Raw genomic sequence first — 13,825 nt, forward strand, 5'->3', positions numbered from 1 at the left:
TATATATATATATATATATATATATATATATATATTTCAGTTTTAGCTGCCTTGTTGTTCCTGAAGGTCAAATTATTCAATTTGGGGGAAATTACAAATGTTTTGTTCTGGCAATTGTGAACTCACTCTGCATTTTCTGTGTGCCCTTTGTATGGGAGCATCATCATTTCCTTGTGTGCTCCACATTCACTGAAGTCACAAAACTCTGGCCAGCATGCAGAGGTCTTCTGTAGTGACTCGATACATTTGACAAAATTTACATTACTAAGGCTTTGCAATCAAGCGGACTGTAGAGCGAACCATGAGGCATGAATTAGGCCTTACTCAGCTTATGTGGGCCCACTCAGTGGTCACCCACCCACATGGGGCCCACACACACACACACACACACACACACACTGACTGAGAGGTGCTATCTCACTAAACACTAATGTGTTTTTAACTACTGGCCAAACTTGAAAGATATCTCTAAACTATGACTCTACAGGACTAGAAATGTTTCAGTTTGCTGTATCATGTCATAAAAAATATAACAAGCAAGAATATATCCTCGTTCGTTGCACGATTGTACGATAGGTTGAAGATTACGAGTTATGTGTATCCAGTTTTGAAATTGAAACTAAAAAGATAACTAAAAGCTGGTTTGACGTCAAAACGGCAAGAGTGATGGTTTCTTTCCAACCAACTAACGTTCCAGTCTAAAATGGCCGCCTTGTGTATAAAATTTGCAAAAAGCAATTTATCTGCATTTCTTTCACTCTTTCACACAACCTTTTGTGAGCGGGTGCTACCATGTTAAAACTATCATAGTATAGGATTATATTAAGTTATCCTACTCACAGAGCATATCTGCAAGCAAATCCAACTGCTTTTCAAGCCTGGAACTAAAAACATTTAAGATGGATTAAATATAAGCCATTGTAGTTTACAGTGTGAGTTCTCATTGCTTCCTGTCGATGCAATGATCAATATGGTGAAAGAACACATCATTTTGTCTTTTGGTGCTATTGAGTTCAATACCAATCAAACCCAACTAGCATTCCTATTAATAAGGAGATCTGTAGTTTTTATTCTTTGATAGAAATATATCAAAATATACCCATTAGTCTCTGACCTAACAGGTATATTTCTAACTGGGCTGGTTTAGGAGGATTTCTGGGACAGGAGAGAGGCCTGCTGTCTGAATCACACTCTGTTAGGCATGCCGTTGTGGATGGATTTGATTTTTGAGGTACATATCGACTTCTAGGTTTTTAAGCCTCGTCCATGTGAAAATACTTTTTATAAAACGACCTTTGCTTCACATAGTCACAATATCATCTATGGATATCCTCATTTTTGTAAAAATAACACAGCTACGTAGCTATGCTATGCGTCTGTGTGCTGATGCAAGTCAGGCACTAAAATTGACCAAAAACAAAATGGAAGTCATGAGTCGTGTGCTCAAAGCTTTCTTTTGTTGCATGCAGTGAGAATTGGACTGATAACTAGCTCAGAGATGGAGCTGCATCATTCATTTCATCTAGTTGCTTAATGAACATCCAACATAAAAAAAACAATTAAAACATCTCGCATTTTGAAACTTTACTTTGGAAATGTTAAAAATGTGCTCACCAAGCACCCATTCATTAGAAAGATAAGCAAAAATGCATATTTTGTGAATCTGAAACCAAAAACCCTGGTCCATCATACAACAAAGGCCTTGCTCACCTGTTTTTTGTTTTTGTTTTTTAACAAGCTTTTAGTCATAGTTGGACATGGAAGATGCATTCAAATTTGTTTCACTATAAGTAAATTGTTTTTCCATTCGCCTGCTCGGTAATAACTAAATAGGACATCGGCTGTAGAGTTTGATCTATTCTTGGCGCAGAATTGGAAAGCCTCAAAGATGACTGAATATCCCTGAAGTCCCAGCATGCTCCATTTAGACCATGACTGACAGTATTTGATGTGCACTGTTGAACAAGAGAGCTCAAATCTGTTTTTTGTTATGTACGTATCTCTGGTTTTGATGTCAGGCAGAGCAAATATAAATTGGTGAAAGGTTAAATTATGCTGAGGTTATGCAATTTGTATTTTATGCTCAATTTAAGATCAAAGGGTGTTTTTTTTCTTCTTTTTACAATCATTGTATTCATAAACTGTCACATATTTCATTAAGCTGACTAGAACAATATTTAGTCCACCATCTTTTTGGATTTTGTAACTTCCAATTTTTTATTGCATTTCTATATCAATTAAGCAAGATTTATTTTATGCATAATATTGTATTTAGTTAAGTAGACAATTAAGAGAAATCAGAAAAATACAACAGACTGCCATTGTGGCAAGGTCAACACAAATACATGAATTCCTTTGTGAAAATAATCAATAATACTCTCTCGTATACAGTGCTTCAATAATTGTTTTATTTTGTATTTGTAGGGAAATGTTGTCAGTGCTGCTCCAGAAGGTTGCATTAGCCGGCGTTGAAGAAAATCTGCCAGTAAACAGGATGAGGAGCGACTGTCAGCCTGCAGGTAAATATTCAAAATGGCAGAACTCATGATGTCGAGTGTAGATGGGCAGGAGGTTGTACGTCCGCTGCGCAAAAAAAAAAAAAATCAGGAGATGTTGGAAGCTTGAATACAATTTTGCTTAGAGTTGTTTGCTGCAGAGCTTTGCAGGCGGCTGATTGTTATCCATATTATGGGGTTGAAGGTGGAAAAAGACAAACGAAGACAGCATGAATTGAAAAAGTCTCTGGGTCAATTCACCTTTTTGCGAATTCACACCACATATAGTATTCACATACACTCACATTGCCATTTTGTTCCAACAGTCAAACCATTTCCTGTGTACTGAAACTTTTAAATATCAGTGTCTCTCTTTTCTTTGGAAGCATTTTTCATTAATTATGGAGGTTAATAATTGTCATGAAAACTCTCAAAAATCACATTTGGTTTATTGTATGTTCAACGCTTAAAAAGGTTCTTACTCTCAATTGATTCTTATGAAATAAGAAAGCTTATGACCGCTGATCAAACCAATATAAATCTAAGGAACCTCATCCTCTTGTGGCTAATATTTAATGGACTCGCAGAACAATATTTCTCAAACAGCTGACATCAGTAACATATAAAAAAATGACGTGATTGTTTGTCAACAGTGGCGGTTTTTCATTGGGCAATATGTCTCACTGCTTAGGATGGCCTGACTTTATGGATGGTACCAATAACTAAAGTCGAAAACACAGTCTGTCCCTGAACAAGTATAGATTATGAAATGTCCAGTAAATGGAGAGTGAGGGAATCTTGTTTTGTGCATCGTGCACTGTAAAAAAAACAACAACAAAAACACAAAAACATTAACGACCAAACAGTGAATCATGTTAAAGTTGGTGTCTGAATTGTATCTTTAAATATGCTGCTGGTGCTTCTATGGAGGGGAATCTGCACTGCATTTTCCTGTTCAATATCTAAAAACCTGCATCGATTAAAATGTGGGGAATTTCTGCTTATCACAAAAATAATTTAAAAGTAATTTAGAGATGAGTTAAACATTTATTCTATTTTTGAAAACGTGAAAAAGAAGGCTGACTCACCTAGGATGCCATCTAACCATAAGTCACAACAAGTTACTAAAGGTGGCATCAAAACTCCTCCATCAGTTTCATTTATTTAGTGACAAAGTGACAAACATTACACAGGTGTAAAATAACCTGCGTACAAGAGGAACATCTTTGTTATAAAGTTGGTGATGAGTCAGACAATTTGTCCTTAATCAGATATGACTGGTGATCAACAGTTCAAACACAGCTAAAATTATGATTTCCTATATATTTCATGCATCAAAATTCCCATTGTTCTTCAGATAGATGTTTGGGAAGAATGTTTTGATGCAAAATGGAGGAATAATTTTGTTGTTCCTCGATTTTCTGTTGGACTCATAACTATTACTCAAAGAAAACATGGCACACAATTTTCTCTTTTACATCTTAAAAACTTTAGGACAAAAAAAGTAAATCATTTAAACCTTATAGAAAACTAAAATTTGCAAAGAAAATCCTGTTCTGTGCATTTACTCTCTTATAATCCCAACAGAACAAGTTCTAACCAAATACAAAGGCTCATTTGAGACATCTGCTCTTATTTTTAGCATAAGACCCAAATGTCAAACGAATAACATTTGTATACACGAAACGCACAGTGTGTGACGGCGCTAGGCTGCATGCTGCAGTGTAAACGTCCTGATCTGAGTGAATGAACCAGGGCCTCCATGTTGAATTCCATCATTACTCTCTTCTTTGAAGTATTTGCATTTTTTTTTTCCATTTTGTGCATCACGCCCCTCGCCTTCCTCGCTCAGCTTTCTGTTTCCTTCTCTTGCATTCAGCTGTTTTTATCCCTTTAACCACCGTGATCCCATTTGTCAGGTAGAGTGTGCCGTAGGTGCAGGAGAGGTGGCCGTGTAATCTTTGCTGCAGTTCTTTATCCCGTTAGGAGCATGGAGGCTCGCCTAGGGTTTGGACCTGCTCATGTGGAAAGAGTGTTTGGGTGGCTCTGTCCGTTTCTACCCTAATGCCTCGACAAGCCACCTCCCCTTATCTAAAGTCGCGTGATTAGCATGGGCACAATTTGCAAGAGCACGTTCGTATTTTAGCAAAGGTTGCAAATATTTTGAGAACAAAATAACACACTTTGTTCAGTGTTTTCACCCTTTCAGGTTTCAAAGATGCATGGATGAAATAAAAATGTTTTTTGCTAAATCTTAAAACGGTAACGGGGACGTCTCAGGACTTTTCCCATGACGAGCTGAGAAATTAGGAATTATATGTTAACTGCATATTGTCAAGCAAGGTCACATGTTCATGGTAGCACAACCTTGGAGCCTCAATAGAAAGCCCAGTTATTCAAATTTGCTGTGGAACTCTTTAAGTCACCAAGATTTTCCCAAGCTTTTCATTAGCATATGCAAGGAGGAGCCTGTCCTGCTGTTTTCTAAAGTGGATGTAAATTATAACCACAGTATTATACAGGCTGATGGGAGATAAATCTCTGCAGTAATGCAATGCACCCAGTTGCAATCGTGGGGGAAGAAGGGGTGGGAGGATTTTGAGTTTGTGTGTGTGTGAAGGAGGGGTACTGTACAAAAGCAAGTGACAGATGGAATACAGACCAGCGCAGCTCTTGCTATCCGTCATGCTAAACTGTCCTTTCATCAGCTTTTGCTTTGCAGATTCTTTGCTTCATTTGTGAGAAAACTTAAAAGCTAGTCAAAGAACATGCATTAGGTAGAGAGCTGTGTCGTCGGCGAGACGGTTTAGAAAGCGTGCACTTAGGTTTTTAAAACAAATATTAACATGGGAGGGGGAGATTAGCAAATCGAAACTTACACTTGTGCGGTCCGAAAAGGCTGAGGGTCTTCAGGCCTCACGAGCCGAGTGGAGATCTCTTTGGACTCGCTATGCAAACTAGGGCTTGAATAATGAGATGTATTTATGAAGGGCTGGGAAGGGGGTCCTGCTTTTGAAACGGCATGCTGGAGTCTGAATGGAACAGAAAGAGGAGGAGGGAGGTGATGGTGGGGGGGGAGGTTTCTTGGACAAGAGAGAAATGGGGTGCATGGACAGAAAAGTGGGGGTTATGAAGGGGGGGCCCCCAAGCAGTCTAGGCCTCAGCCAGGCAGCTGTGAAAAGGGGTCCCGTCTTTTTCCCACGCCCAGCAAGACGCGAAACACTGCCGCGGCTCGCTAGGGTCAAGTCCCGTCGCTAATATATACACACACATATACATAGGCACATGCACACGCATAGAGAGCAGAGACGGTGCAGCATAAAAGTTGTGCAAATTAACAAGCTGTCTGGGAGGTGACACGGAGGGGGGGTCGCCTGCTACTCCCTCCTGAATGCGTTGCAGTCCCATCAGGGGTCAGCGGGCTTCACGAGACAACAGTTGGGTCACAACTTCAACTTGAACTTAAAATTTAGGCTGAAACAGTAAAGGACTTGATTTATCTAAAATTCCACTTTGTTTTTGCCCCTTTTGAGAATATATTTAATATTTCTCTCCTAAAAACACTACATACAGATTATTGAAAATAGAATACGAAAGAAATTGAAAACAAGAGACATCCTTGCACATAACACAGTTGTGCATTAACTCAAAGTTTCTATTTAAAAGCCAAACGTTTTAAATAATTTTTGCAGGATCTGATGCTTCCATTCACTGTTAAACTTGGCTTCATCAGTGGCATCACCTCAAACTCAGTCACGTTTGCATGACCACAATGAAACTTGTATTCATTTTCTGAAAATGCAAGTAAACCCAAATCATCAAATCGCCTAAAGACTTCCACATTTACATTTTAGGGGCTTTGTTTTTGTCCCAAAACATGCCTCATAATTTTATTGTTAGCAGATATGCCTCATTTATGTCTGCAATACGAGTTCACACACATATCACACATATTTAAACATCACAAAGATCTACTTCTTTTTTTTTTTTCTTTTTTTTTCCCCCTTTGGTCCCTCCCATACATCCCTTCTATCCCTCTCTGGATGAGGCATGGCACGCCAAACAAAATGGTGCAGCGTTCACTTCCCTCCCGGCTCACTTCCATCGCTGCATCAGGGATTCACAGAGTGGTGTCACACTAATTCAGGTCCCCCTGCCTCCTGGAGCCCTTTGCTTTAATTCTAATCTGAGGGGTGGGGTGGGGGGGGGAAAGAAAAATGTACCGTCTATCCTTGTGAATAGAAGAACAGACGTCCTATCGTCACTCTCGCTCTCTCTTCCTGCCTCACTCTCCCTCGGTCTCCAACTCATCTTGCTCTCCTCATTATCATGTTCCCTCCTATTCAGATGAGCTTCAAAATAGAGAGGGAGAGCCTCTCTAATTAGCTCTGTAAAGATGCTTTGTTGTGGTCAGTGCGGCCGCCAGTGTGTGCATTGAAAGGAAGATGTGTGACAGCTAGTGTTGGCATTGAGAAAGTGTGTATAGGGCCCTTAATGAGGTTTGTTAGCTGAGTGCGTATCCCGCTGTTTGAGCGCATTTACGGCTGCCTTTGAAGGAACAGAGATGAAGAGAGCGAAGGAGTCTTTCAGTGTGGTGTGGCAGGTTGCAGGATGCAGATGATGCATTATGCTCCGCCTGGTTTCCATCCGAATGACAAACGCGAGGTGGGTTGTGCTTTACATGCAGACTGTTTGGGATAACTGTGGGAAATTTACTCCGGTCACAGTTCCTGTCAGAAATGGACTCGAATATTTACCGAGTTATCCTGGAGAAAACGTACCAAAGAGGCTGCTGTATTGTTTAACAAAATAAAAGCTTGCATCTTTGCTTAAAATGTGACGAATAAAAAAAAAGGGTAAATGAGGGTATTTTTTTGTTTGTTTTTTTTTTACAATGGAGAGTTATAGTGCGGTCGCATCAGAAAAACTGCGTCGATTATGGACGGCTGAAACCAGATGAAGGTGGAGGGAAAGGGGGGGAAAAAAGAGGTTAGGAAATGAGGGATTTTGTAGAGCCACCAAGCCAGCCTGCTGGGCCTGCCTGCTGCCTCAGAGATTGTAAACTGTCACTCAGGATGCAGACACAGAGGCAAGACAGAAATCATTTGCCCATATTACCCTCCAATACAGGAGCCGCCGTTAACATGTCCCCTTGTTCCCCATCTCCCTCTCCATCTGCAGCTGGTATTTTTCTGCGCCTCTGCCCGTGCACATGCATGTATATGAACTCGCCGCCCCTCCGAGAGGTTTTTCTCCTCTCTCTTGATAAAATGAGTCAGCTTGCAGCATGCTCTCCCCCTCATTGTTCGATGGTTCGTTGCCTCTCCGTAGGAGGCAGGCAGAGAGTGTTTGGGCTCTTTTTTCCCCTGTTTTACCAGTTTACCAGTGTAATCCTTTACACTGGCACAATGAGCTTTCACTCCAGCCACAGGATTCTATTAGTCTCCCAGAGAGGCGTGGGATCTCCATAAACATTTTTGAGCTTCTCTTGCAACTCCCTCCTAACCACCTTTGCAGCCTCGTGGCATCAAACATCAGGGCTGGGTGTTTCTCCTGCTTTAAACGACAAGACCCTCCTCCTCCCCCCCTTCATTATGACTGAGATTTACCTGCAGAGTAAAAGCGTATGCACTTTCCAACATCTTTGCTGGCACGTAACGGCACAGTGAAATTCACTAAAACTCTTCTCATATCTGACCTCGGACCGTTCAACCCGCCACTTTTTGTATCAGCTTTGCTCCCAGAACAATGCATCTACACCGAGCAGAAGCAACAAACATGAGCTCAATCTGATACATACTGAAGAATTGTACTTTCAGAAGAATCAGTTTAAAATGCCTTTTTTTAACTAGATGCCAAAAAAAGGTGAGATCATGACGAGAGTTTTCTTGGGCTGTATTCCCCTCCCACACCTGCTGCTGCACACTTCTGGTCAACTGGCTGAAAGAAGCCCTCTACACATTTCAGCTAGTCTACAAAAACAAATGTGGCTTCTTAATAATTTATGGGCATGAACAAACATGAGCAAGAGTGTGTCTGTCACCATTACAAAGCTAACCCAGTTTACAATTAGCGGTTGCTAGTGGCTTGTATGCAGAATGGCTACCTTAGCCGATAGCCTGACTAAATTAAAAATCAGCTTGTGAGGGCAAGAAACGGAGGCTAAAAATCTATAAGTTTTAGTTATAAGCACATTTAAGTTGACATTTTAACCAAAATGTTTTATTTTAACAGAATTATAAATAGTTGTTCTTTTCCTTTCTTTTACCTAAGAACAATTTGATTATGTTAAATATGTTTTTATTAAAAGTTTTGACACTACTTGTGGTGGTTTTGCTCTAGGTTATCATACTGTAAGTGTCTAATCTCACAGCTTGGTGTCTGGACCTTACCCGTCTGATATTTGAGGTGAAATGACAACTGGAGCTAATGAAAGCTCTAAGCTGCCAAGGTTTGTAGATGCAAGACAAAGTGTCAACTTTCTCGTTGACATTTGGTTTGAGGTGGTAAAAAAAAAAAATCCATATTATGAATTCAATGCAGAATTTGTACCCAACATAAAAGGACAAAAGTGTGTCCACTGATTTTGATGTCAAAGTGTATAAGAACATGAAAATTTATATTTATTTCAATTAAAATACAACATTATCCTGACTTACTGATTTTTAGCCTTTCGACCTTGAAACACCAAGCAAAGGGAGTACCAGCATACTGAATGGTCAACTATCCCAGCTTCAGGTCTTGTATCCAAATTCCTGTTCTTACTATGACGTGTCGTCTGTATTCTACAACTCTGCTGCAGGACTGAATGGTGAAATTTCGAAAAGGCAGCACATGTTATGTCATTAAGCTGAACGGCTGAGTAATAATTAATTGCTAATTAATCAATGCAATAACTGTTTTGCCACGTTCATGTAAAAGAAAACATTTCGTACAAAAATAACAGCAAAACGCTAATAACAATACTACTGACTGCACATCATGGATGTGCATAACGTTAACATTCAATAGATATTCTGTCCATCTGTTGTATTTTCATGTGTGGATGAAAGCAGATATTTGTATTTGACAAAATATGTATGCATGTAAAATTTCTTGTTCAGAATAAAAAGGAAAAAAAGATAAATATTGAACAAAAATTACAATCAAATGAACATTATGATATCTAGAAGAAGATTTCTTGGACAGCTATATTATTCAGACAGATTCAGGTATTTAATTTTATTAAAGTATCGCAGAGGAAACTAGTTAGTAAAAAAATAAGTATCTGAAGTCTTTATTTCGTGCTTCAAAGGTCATCATCACTGTTGAGGAAATTATTACATGATGCGTCTTGCATAATTCATTTCAAACCTGAAGAATTTACACAGCCTTTGTACCCTGATCATTTCTTCTTTTTATCACAGTAATAGTTCTGAATATTGCTAAAAAGCATTTCAGATATTTTCCAAACGTCATGATTTGTGATGCTGCCTGTGAGATTTATTTCTGTCTCTCAAGTCCAAAGCCACGGATCACAGTGCTCGCCTCTCCTCTGTCCCTCCTGCACCCAAACATATCACTCTTGTTCCTGTTTGTCTCTCTCCCCCCTCCCTGGGCCCTCTCTCGGCTCCCATCTTAATAATGCCGCTCTTTTCTTTCACACCGTGTGGAGGGCTGCCCTGAACCAACATTGTCCCTTGCACTGCCTCTGGTGGAGGGGATGGGGGCCATTGTGTGTGAAGGAATGGCGAGTTAACACCCATGCCTGAACCCCCTCAATGGGGGCATTGTGTCTGAATCTTCCTCAAGCTCACCCGATCTCGCCCCCACGTCACCTTCCTCCCCAGCAGGGCGAACCAGGGGCGACTCGGGCTGCTTTGCTATTATATTATTATGTTTGGATTCTTTTTGGGGGGTTTTGTCGTTGGGTTTTTTGTTAAAGTGGCACGTAACGGCACAGTGAAATTCACTAAAACTCTTCTCATATCTGACCTCGGACCGTTTAACCCGCCGCTTTCTGTATCTTATTATTTTTTTTAAAGCAACTCAAAATGCGATGAATATGCTTTGTAGCTGGTTTGAAGGAAATTCGAGGGCTGGTGGGTGTACGGTTGCAAAAAGGAGGCCCCAGCAATTCATTTTTTTTTTCCTCAGAAAAAAAAAGAACAAAGAAGCACACAAAGGACCTTATCGTATTAGCATGATAACGGCATTCAGAATACTTTCAGAATATTTCAAGACGAATCTCAACAAAGAACTCTGTGAAGATGAAATTATTACCGCTATTTTCCAAATGAAGAGGTTATAGTGTGATTATTTTAACCTGGGAGATTTAGATTTATATGTAGCCCTTTTACATGGGAGCAGAGACGACTGCTTTGGTTTGCACACAGCAGTTTGAGCATTTTTATTTGTTTTTTTTTTTTATTGTTGTTGTTTTTGGTGTGTGCAGCAGCAAGAGCCTTGGGGCGGGTTACAAAAGAGCAAGTTGGCGTTTTCTTCCCACATATTTTTAATCAAAGTGTTAGTGTTTACATTTGCATTTGCATTGAGCAGAGGGATGCTGAGTGCTAAAGGTGAGATTTTGAAAAACACTCTGCTTTGCCTTGTTTTGTTTTTTTTTCAGATGGAAACAAGGGTGGGTGGCTGGAAGGCTGGATAAAGGCTGGTGGATGACTGAACCCGGTGACCCGGTGCAGCTCATCATCATTGCCGGGGGCCTCTCGTCTTCTTCCTCGTCTCCCGTGGCTCGTACCTCCATCCAGGGGTCTAGCGGAGCCCAGCGAAGCCCAGCCGGGGAGCTAGTGAGTGGGCTGGGAAGGATGGAGAAGGTCCCTGAAGGCAAAAATCACCTCTGGAGCTATCAGCGTGCTAGAGAAATCGATATGAAACACAGAATCTTCACAGCTTTGAGTGGGGTTTCCTGTGTTTTTAAGTGTGTGGCCCGGAGGCCCTGCAGACCTGCAAAGGACATCCCCTGCGCGTCTCTCTCAGCTGCAGCCCCGGCTCCTTCTCTGGACCCTGATCTCCACTGGCTGCGTGTGGTTCTGCTGAAGGGGTGTTTCTCCCCAAATGATACCCAGAGTTTTAAAAGACTGCTCTGAGGCATATTCCTTTCTTCTTTTTTTTTTTTTTTCCCATCACGAGATTGACACATCCCACCACCTTCTGCCTCTGGCAACCAGCTTGGAAGTTCTCCCTTTGACTCACTCTCCATCTTCAGCTCATCCACAGCTTATTCCCCAACTGGCTTTCACATTTGACAAACAGACACTGCGATCTTTATTTTCCACCTCCACTCTTGGCTTGCACTTCCAATGATGAGCTCCAGACAGATGTCTTTCAAAAGCAGACGCACCGGAAAATGATGGTTGAACTTTTTTTTTTTTTTCCCCATCATGTCTATTAATCAATTTGAGACCGTTCATATTAACTGGCTGGAAAGAGAAGAGGACTGGAGATCAGAAACCTTTCAGTGGAGACAGTAAAATGGCAAGTATCTCTGTAACAGAATCAGAAATTATCTGAAATACTGTGTGTGTGTAAAGTTTGAACACCTTTTGAATTGTTTTGAATTTTGTCACATTACCAACGCAATCATTTTTATTAGGATTTTATCTGACAGATCAGCTCCAAGTAATGGATAGTTGTAAAGTAAAATGGAAATGATGCATCATTTTTAAAGTTGGTGTAGCTTATCTATGAATGAAGCCCTCAGTAGTTAATGTAGAAATATTTTGGGGTGTGTCTCCGCCAACTTTGAACGTCTAGACAAAAGAGCTCAAGCTCAGTCAGATTGGACAAAATCTCGCATTTGCATTTAGACCTGGACTTTTTTTTTTTAAGTCACAAGTCTTCAACAATGTTGTTCTGATTAACCTGAAGGTAATCAGGTTAATCAGAACAACAAAAGGCGAGACTTTTCTGAACTAAAAGTCTCGCCTTTTAGTTCAGATCAAGCTTTCGATTTCAGTAGAATAGAATATGAATATTCTTTGCTCCAAACGCTTTCAGAAAATCTCTGACTTTCCGTAGGGTCATTTTCCTGCTTAGAAGTGAAAATCTGTCTAGTCTCAAGTCTTTTGCATCATGTTTACAGCATGATGCTGCCTCCACCATGTTTCACCTCTGAGATGCTTTGTTCAGGGTGATGAGTGTTAGTTTTCTGATGCATTTACATTTTTTGCATGTAGGAAAAACGTTTACTGTCTCTTAAATGGCTTGAAACAAACTATAAACTAGACTTCCTGTTGCTCCCTTTGTTCCCCTTTTTACCAGATTCATGCGACGTATAGTTGTTTGAGTTAAACGGGCTTCTTGGCTGCTTCTCTGATTAATCCTCTCTTAGTCCAGACCTGTCTGTTTTGGTGTCCAGCCATGTTTGGGCATTTTTTTCATGCTCTTTCCAGCTTCGGTTGATGGATTGAACGGAGCACTTCAGAAATGTTTTATTCGCTATCCCTGTTTTAATCTTCTCCAGAACTTTGTTGTCGTCTGCTGTGTTCCTTGGTCTTCATGATGCTGCTTGCTCACTAGTATTCTCCAGCAAACCTCACAGAACATCTGGATTTATACTGAGATCAAATTACATCCAACTGGACTATTTGGTTGCTCTGCTTTTTAAACAAAAGTATTGGTGAAAAGTTAGCCTGGACACAAATCCACCCTCATGTTAATGCTGTGTTGTGGCGTTTTGTTGCGTAAAATCTCTTTTAAAAAGCACTGGGATTTGTGGCTGTGTCATGACAAAATGTGGACAAGGGTGTGAATGCTTTTGCAAGGTGCTGTATGAATGGGAGACAGAGTGACTCTAAGAACTAAATCAGCTGACTTTACTGGAGTACTTTTGCTCAAAAATGAAAGTATGATCATTTGAGAAAGCCTTTGAACAGATGGAGTAAATGTTTCTAGAATAGAAAAAGCTCTGTGTGCATGAATGTACTGTACATGCTTGGCCTTTGGAGAGCTCGAGTGCAATCTGCAGCAGCAGCAACACTGTAAAAATCCCAAAAGCTCCCAAACTGCTGTCACCATCAGCGTGATGCAGCGTGGCTCGTTTCCATCCAGATGGGCACAGCTTCAGACAAAATGGCTGCCGGTCTTTCCTCCTCTGCCAAAGATGGCGAGTGCATCGCTGTCGTCTGCCATCTGTGCATCCGTTAACTGTCGTATGTAAATCTGGGGCTAATTGCATTTGCATAACCACTATAACCAAAGGCGGCGGTGGCACTCTTCACCAATGCCGGATCCAGCGAAGGCGGCGTTGGCGGGGAAAACAAGCCGGAGCGAGGGGATGTTTGTTTTTCCACTCCGGGCTTCAACTGTTGGGAACCTCGTAAAACATTGGC

General features: G+C 40.7%; 1 long non-coding RNA gene across 1 annotated transcript; it reads left to right on the forward strand.

Moving 5' to 3' along the window:
- Positions 1 to 50: 50 nt before the first annotated feature.
- LOC106935690 (uncharacterized) lies at positions 51 to 11,565 on the forward strand. The gene is made up of 2 exons (XR_001421945.1): positions 51 to 2,519; positions 11,104 to 11,565. It is a non-coding gene; the product is annotated as an uncharacterized LOC106935690 (long non-coding RNA).
- Positions 11,566 to 13,825: the final 2,260 nt, after the last annotated feature.

Source organism: Poecilia latipinna, unplaced genomic scaffold, assembly GCF_001443285.1.
Source record: "Poecilia latipinna isolate Pla-1442-1.1 unplaced genomic scaffold, P_latipinna-1.0 Scaffold2003, whole genome shotgun sequence".
NCBI lineage: Eukaryota > Metazoa > Chordata > Actinopteri > Cyprinodontiformes > Poeciliidae > Poecilia > Poecilia latipinna.